This window comes from Hemicordylus capensis, chromosome 5 (genome assembly GCF_027244095.1).
Source record: "Hemicordylus capensis ecotype Gifberg chromosome 5, rHemCap1.1.pri, whole genome shotgun sequence".
Taxonomy (NCBI): domain Eukaryota; kingdom Metazoa; phylum Chordata; class Lepidosauria; order Squamata; family Cordylidae; genus Hemicordylus; species Hemicordylus capensis.
This window is the reverse complement of record NC_069661.1, coordinates 171884913-171892367: the sequence shown is the minus strand read 5'-3', so window position 1 is coordinate 171892367 and position 7455 is coordinate 171884913.

The window sequence follows — 7455 nt, the reverse complement described above, 5'->3', positions numbered from 1 at the left end:
TATTTCCAATGGGTTTACTGCTGTGTAGTCATTTGCACAACTTGCATGTAAGTAACATTACTGAGATGACACACCCGTGTGTAGTCTGTCGGCCAACATGTTAACAGGGCTCATCTATAACCACACACGATCCAATGCAGGCACAATGTATGAAAATATCCCTGATTTCAACATAATTTACAAGAAATGTGTATGTCATTGTCAGTGCTTGAGATTTATGGTAGCCACACCTGTACTCCACTAACTAGATACTTCAGAAGAATTCTTCCACAAAGAACAAGAAGCTAAGCAGCCAATACTGAACTTATGTGGATTCCTTAGAAATGGCTGAGGCCTTTCTGATCACGGAAAGAATTTCTTCACACTTAGTGTTTTTCTCTGCAGACAAATGCTGTAAGTGCTTAAGCACAGAGGTGAGGCTTCTGACCGCGTCCGCACTGGGACTTGAAGGCACACTCTTGGGATGTTGTACATGGTTACAGTGCTCCTTTTTAAAACTTCTGAAATGGGTTCTGGTGTAATGAGAAAGGGAGGGGGGAATGTCTATTTCCCCAGGCCATGCATCATTTTATACGCTTATCACATCTGGTTCCCTCCCTCCAGTTTTCTAACTCCTTGATAATAATCCTCATTTCCCCTTTCTGCACAACCTCTATAATATCCTTTTGAAATGGGACAACTACAAACAGTGGCCAACATTCAGTGCAGCATAGCACTGGGGTGGTGCTGATCCACCCATGCTGCTGCAGGCTCATCGCGAAGGACCAACAGTCTTGCTTTATCACCAGAGACATGTTTCCAATTGAACTAGCTCTTTTGGAGTGAGGACATGCTACATGGAGTATTTGTTTCATTGCTCAAAAGCAAAAGACCACCAGTGCTTTGCTATGCGTTTGCCCTGGCAGAGGTGGCTCAGCACTGCCTTGTTATACTGCGCTGGATGTTGGCCAGTATTCCAAACGTGGCTGCATGGCTGATTTGTATAAAGGCATTTCGCTACTGATCGTTTTATTTTCAACCCCATTCCTAACAATCCCAGTCACAGAATCTACTTTTCACTGCTGCTGCATGCTGAGTTGATTTCCCACTGAGTGATCTACTACATCAGAATTGATGACATCACATTTTTCAGAATGGTGAAACCTCAAGCAAGCTATAACTCTAAAAGGCTGCAAACTGGGTGAATGGGAAATTAAATGGTAAATGAGATTCAAGGGAGCCAGTATGATGTGCTGTACTTTGGGGCAAAAAAATTCTAACTTCATATATGCCTAGATGGGGTATAAACTGGTGCGGGCCCTATATTATGGTGGTGGTGGGGGGGTCCATCCAGCATTTTCTGGGCTACTAGTTTCTGAAGTCTGAATAATAAAGGTAAAAACAACTAAGGGTGCGGAATGCAGATCCTGGCTCTGCTCATAGCCCTGCCCCTAACAGAGATCCAGTTGGTGAGGACTAGAGACAGGGCCTTTTCAGTTGTGGCCCCTCAGCTCTGGAACCCCCTCCCTGAAGAGCTTCACCATGCTCCCTCCCTCAGTGTTTTTTTAAAAAAACAACTAAAAACACTTCTTTAAAATAGGCTTTTTAATGCTCCATCTTTGGTTATATCTGGTAGGTTCTTTAGTTTTCAGTGTTTTGTAACTCTCAATTTTTAGCTTTGAAAATAACTTTCAGTTTGAAATTTAATACTGATTGTGGTTTTTAGCCTGACTTTTAACTTGTTTACTTAATCTGGTTAATTTTATTACTTTTATTTTACACTGTGAGGCGCTTCACACGATGAGTGTGAAGCGTCAGATGGGGGTTTGTGCAGGGAGAGTGGGCTTAGCCGCTTTCTGATACAAACTCATTTGTTTCCTATGTAACAGCTAAATTTTGTTATGTTTCTATCAATATTCGAAGATCTTTGCTCACCAATAAGTAAAATTTATTGTTGTTGTTGTTGTTGTTTGTTGTTGTTCACACTGTAATATGTATGTATCTATGTTTATGTCTTGGTCAGTGACCGTAAATTTAATAAAGTAAAGTAAAGATGGGGTAGGGTTTCTTAGGTGGGCTAGCCACCAAAGAAGTGGTTCTCATGACTGCTAAAAACCAGACTGGCCTCCCGTAGCTCGGTTTTGAGCAATCATGAGAACAGCTTCTGTATCTATTTTATTGTTGTGAGCCTCCCCAAGCAATAGTGTATTGGAGGGGTGGGGTATAAAAATTTTAAATAAATAAATAAAATCAATCAAGGATTTTGTCTACGATTGTGAGAACAGCCTGTTCACGGGCTACAAGCAGCACCCCTCAATATGATTTGGAACTGCAGACTTGCAGTCTCCCTCTTGGCTACCTGGGCTCGAGGGATCGCAAGTCCTCCACATGGACATATTTGGCAAACTCTCAGTTAGTCGCTTCACAAGCAGCCTGGGGCAAACTTTACCCCAGGTCAAGTATGACATGCAAGAAGGATTCTGGCTGGGCAGACGTGAGTTAAGTAGAAGGACTGTTTCTCAAGAGAATAGTCAGATTCCTCTTTTCAAAGGATTAGTCTTACTAATCACTTCAGAAGGACCTCAATTAAGGCTGAATCACTCTCAAATCACCATCACACCAATTATGGTCTGGCATAGACCAGAGGAAGAGCCTTGTTAGTGTGAAAAGCATTCCCATCTTCCCACCTGGAAGGTCTACCTGACCATAGACATAAGCTTTGAGCTTGCCAATTTACCATATCCCATACAGGTTTTTCAAACCATTTCACTCCATTGTCCCTCAAGATTTCACACACCCATGACTGAATCATACAGCATGTATTTATATATTATTAACCACGGATGTCATCCCTTGCAGCCAGGAGCAGTGACCTATGCTTGGCCCGAAGTCATGTCTGTGCCTATATCAACCCCAAGCACCAATCAACAAGGTGTTCCTTCTTCAGACCCACCATCCGCGAGTGCTTTGGCTCTGGCAATGCCATTTACCATGGCCATGCTCCAGCTTTGCTTCCAGCTCCTGGTTTGGACCTATCTCTTGATCCAAACTGTGAACCACAATTGGCTGCCTTAGAGAACCGACCTCCCCTGGATCCCCACTGGAACCAGCAGCTTTCCTGGTTCCCTGGCTTGTGAGTGGCCTGCTTGCGTCTCCTCTGCCTCCCCTCCTGCTTGGCCCCTGGGAAGGAGAAACCCAGCATTCCCCATCCTGCAAGTGTGACAGACACACCAATGGAATTGGAAGAAGGTATTACTAATAATCTCCCCCTCCCCTTCCTCCTAAGTCTAAACTCTGCATTCCAGATCCTCTCTCTGGCAAGCCTTATGCTGATTTAATTGCAATTTGGTCCTTTAAGCTAAGATGCCTCTTCGCGAGTCTCTGATTTATATTGCTAGTTAAGTTTTATTGCCTTTTTATCACTTGCCTAACTATTTTTCATTTCCTATACTCTCTGAGAGCGGAAAGAGAGAAATTTGTCTCCCTCTCTCACAACACTAAAACCAGGGGTCATGCCATGAATGAATCCCATCCAAAATACTGCTTGTAATATACTGCTTGTAATATACATCGCCTCGTATATTATGGTGATGGTCACTAGCTTAGATGGCTTTAAAGGGGGCTTAGACAAATTCATGGAGGATAGGTCTATCAATGGCTACTAGTCTGAGTGTATAGGCCACCTCCAGCCTCAGAGACAAGTTCCCTCTAAATACCAGTTGCAGAGGAGCAACAGCAGGAGAGAGGGCATGCTCGCAGCTCTTGCCTGTGGGCTTTTCACTGTGTGAAACAGGACACTGGATTGGATAGGCCTTGGGCCTGATCCAGCAGGGCTGTTCTTATGTTCCCCAATAATCCTTGAATAAATCTGATTGTACCATATTCCTGTCTCAAGTCTTTGTTTGCAGACCAAAGCTTTGCTCAAATTGACACTGCAATGGACTGTTCCTCTAGTCTTGCTAATTCCCCACACAAGCCCCCAAACAATCTTGGGACTTTTCACCAGCTTTTCAGAACAGTTCATTTAACACTACTGATGGTTCTGAAGCCAGAGTGGGGAGGGGGTGAATCCTGGCAGGTTCTAGAGAGTGACTTCCTGGTTCTTCCTGGCACTTCTACAGCTAAACAAGCATTATTCCCTTAGTTTTGTCTTCCTTTATCAGAGGCAATCTTTCCCACGGACCTTGGGGATCTGGTCCGTGGGTTCCTGTCTCCAGGGAGGCCTAAAATGATCTGGGGGGGGCCTCCCCAGAGGCCTACCACCACCCCGTGCCTGCCCTGCCACTGCCCTGCCACACCAGTCTAAGCCACCATTTGCACAGCTGGGGGATGGGGGCACTGTTCCCTCTAAGGCATGTGCACATGTGCACGCTCACAAGTTTTTGAATGTCCACTCAGGGGTTTACCATTGCCTCCTCCCACACAGGATGAGATGATGCCTTTCAGCATCTTCCTATATCGCTGCTGCCCGATATAGGTGTTTCCCATAGTTTGGGAAACATACCAGCAGAGATTCAAACTGGCAACCTTCTGCTTGTTAGTCAAGCATTTCCCCGCAGTGCCACTTAAGGTGACTGGACAGCATTAAGACAAAGTTCATCATGCTGAAGTCCTATTGATAGGTACATGTATTTTAACTAGCAGGTAGGGTTGATGAAAGAGCTTGGGAAACTTCCTCTATTCCTGCATGAGAAACACTGCTCAGCATATGTAGTTTAACATGCACAATATTTCCCTTCCCCAGTCAATTTACACTGGTTTGTTTCAGATGTAACATTTAAAATGCTCTGTGCTATGGCTTGGAGAATCAAGAATAGGCCCTGTGCTCCCATGTTTCTCCTCTGCTTTACCTTTGCATACTTGGCTTAATAAATAACTACCTGGTTCTTAGCAAACCATTGTGCTACTGTATCCAAAGTGGCTGGCTATGGTTTGCGTAAGCCCTATAAACAGAGGACTCTCACAAACCATAGCTTGGCAGTTTGGACATCATGGCAAACTGTGATTCATCAAAAACTAGGAAGCTATTTATTAACCTGAGTATATGGGAGAAAAGAGACATATGAGCACGAGGCATGTTTCCAAACTATGACCTGGAAGAAAGAAATGTTATGCCTGAACCAAGGCACTAGTTAATGCTAGAATTAACATTATTGATTCTCTTCTGGCCTCTTAGAGGTTACTATATTCTCTTTATCTTCCAGGATATTATGATAGCATAAGCATAAACTAGGATGTGCATGCCATTGAATCTATGTGCTGGACAAGGAAGAGGTGATGAGAATGAGATGGAAAGTTGGATCACTTTTGGAAGGGTAAATGGGGAAACCCAGCTCATTTGATTATATAGCCACTGTATGTCTAGTGGTTAAACCAGGTGAATTGTGGAATGAACACCACAGGTGATCTTTGGTCGAGAGAACAGACTGTACAGTGCTGACAGATTAGCGTTATTCGGTTCCAATGCACAATGTGGGAGGAGAAGACTGGGAAGAAAATGTGATGCACCTGAAAGAGTTGGATTTTAGTTCCTGTTAGTATTGATTTCTCAAAAGTCTGCTTTATATATTTCTCCTGTTATTCTTTCATTAGAGGTGGGTACAAAACCAGTTTGCCCGGTTAGTATATAAACAAAGAAGCATGTTTAAAAGCGGACCAGGCATGTTCAGGTTTGTGCACCCCCAAACCCTCCCCCCGGTTCAACTCAAATTTGAACCAGGACCTGGGCACACAAATAGCCCATGCGCATGCGCAGTGGCCTTAAAAATGGCCACCACGTGCTAGGAGAGAGCTGGAAAGGCCTGGAAATGGACCAAACTGTCCCTTCAGACATACACACACACCACAGTCGCATCCCCTGGAGGTGACAGAACGACCCCGGGCCCGGCAGTGAGTTAACAATTTTTAATTATTACATTTCGAACCCCAGACCAGCTCCAAGCCAGCCCAGGGGGTTCAGCTCAAGGTCGAGCTGAAGCGGGCCTGGTCCAGTTCACTCGAGGGCGAACCCTTGAGCCAGCCCAGTTCCTGTGCATTCCCACCTACTTGCTCCAGGTTTTTCCTCCAACCAATCACAAATCACACCACAGAGAAAGAGGCAAGAGAGTGTTGTTGTTGGTAGTTTGACAGCTAAGAGCAGAAGGACGGCATTATAAGTTGCCAAGCTGGATCAAAGAGAGGACTCTTAACCCTTGCCTTTGTGAGTGACTGCCTTCATCACCTCGTGTCCCCACCCCGCCCCACACCTAATGGAATCAGCTCAGACAAAAAAGGGCACAGGTTACAATCATTCTACATATCTAAAGCCTATGTAAAACATAAGAAAACAGACATTTTGCAGTTTGTGCTTGTGCTTAACTCGGGAATTTCTCCATCTCTCTTCCCTTCTGGACTCCCTCCACAGAGTATCACCAATCGGCAACAACACCTCCCTGCCCCAGCGCTTGCAATTGCAAATCACTTAGAGCAAACCATACCCAAAACAGCTGTCAAACTCCCCTTCATTGAGTTTTGGAAAATGCCGATTTACTGGCATGACCACCCCACACATAACAGAGAAACTGAGGGGCATAACAAAAGCCCCAGGTTTCCCCCGCAAAAACTAGAGGATTTTTTAAAAGCCAGACATACTTCGGGTTAAGCCAGAATGCACAGCCTTGATCCAAGGGCAAACAGAGTCCGGTCTGTACTGGTCCCTGATAGCCTACAGGGACTTCGGGGTAAATCCAGCTAATACGTGGACTAGCACACTGCAATCCGGAGTGGATTCAAAATCAAAGCCCTGTCTGTAAAGCCTCCCAGTGAGCTTCTTGGCTGAGTAGGGATTTGAAACGAGGCCTCCCAAATCAACCACCACCGACACTGGCTCTTGCAGCCTAATAAGACACGATAGTGGCCAGCTCATGTTCAAGAAAGCAGGGACACACACACGCTTTTCCTGAAATCTTGTCTTGCAGACTTTGATAGTTAGATACTAGCTAGCCTTTTAGTTCATTCAAAAATAAACTATTGTAGCTTGACTTCAGTAAGTTATAATAGCGTTGTGTGTGGACATTGTCATATGCCTTGTATAGGCATATACTTGCCAAGGGGTTTTGCCTTTAACCAAATCAGTTTCCGTTGTGGTCATAAACAAGAAGGCTAGTGGTTAAAAGGAGCATCTCATTTCATGACATTTCGCGTATTGTCATTTAAACAAAAAAATGAACAGGTTTTTAGCACCCGGCTTAAAAACAAACAAACCTGTGTTGCATAGGCAACTACAAATCCACTTGCCACCAGCAGATCAGGCAAGCAGGATACTCGGCACCACACAGATCTCCTCTCCAGAGACCTCACTTCCATTGCCATTTTTGAGAAGGTAAGCAACTGCTTTCTGAGCAGTAGGAGAGGGCTCCCACTGTTTCTTACCACCTCCATATCCCTGTGCAAATGAGAGAAGACCTGCTCCTCTCCTAAGAACTCTGCCCCCTGTGC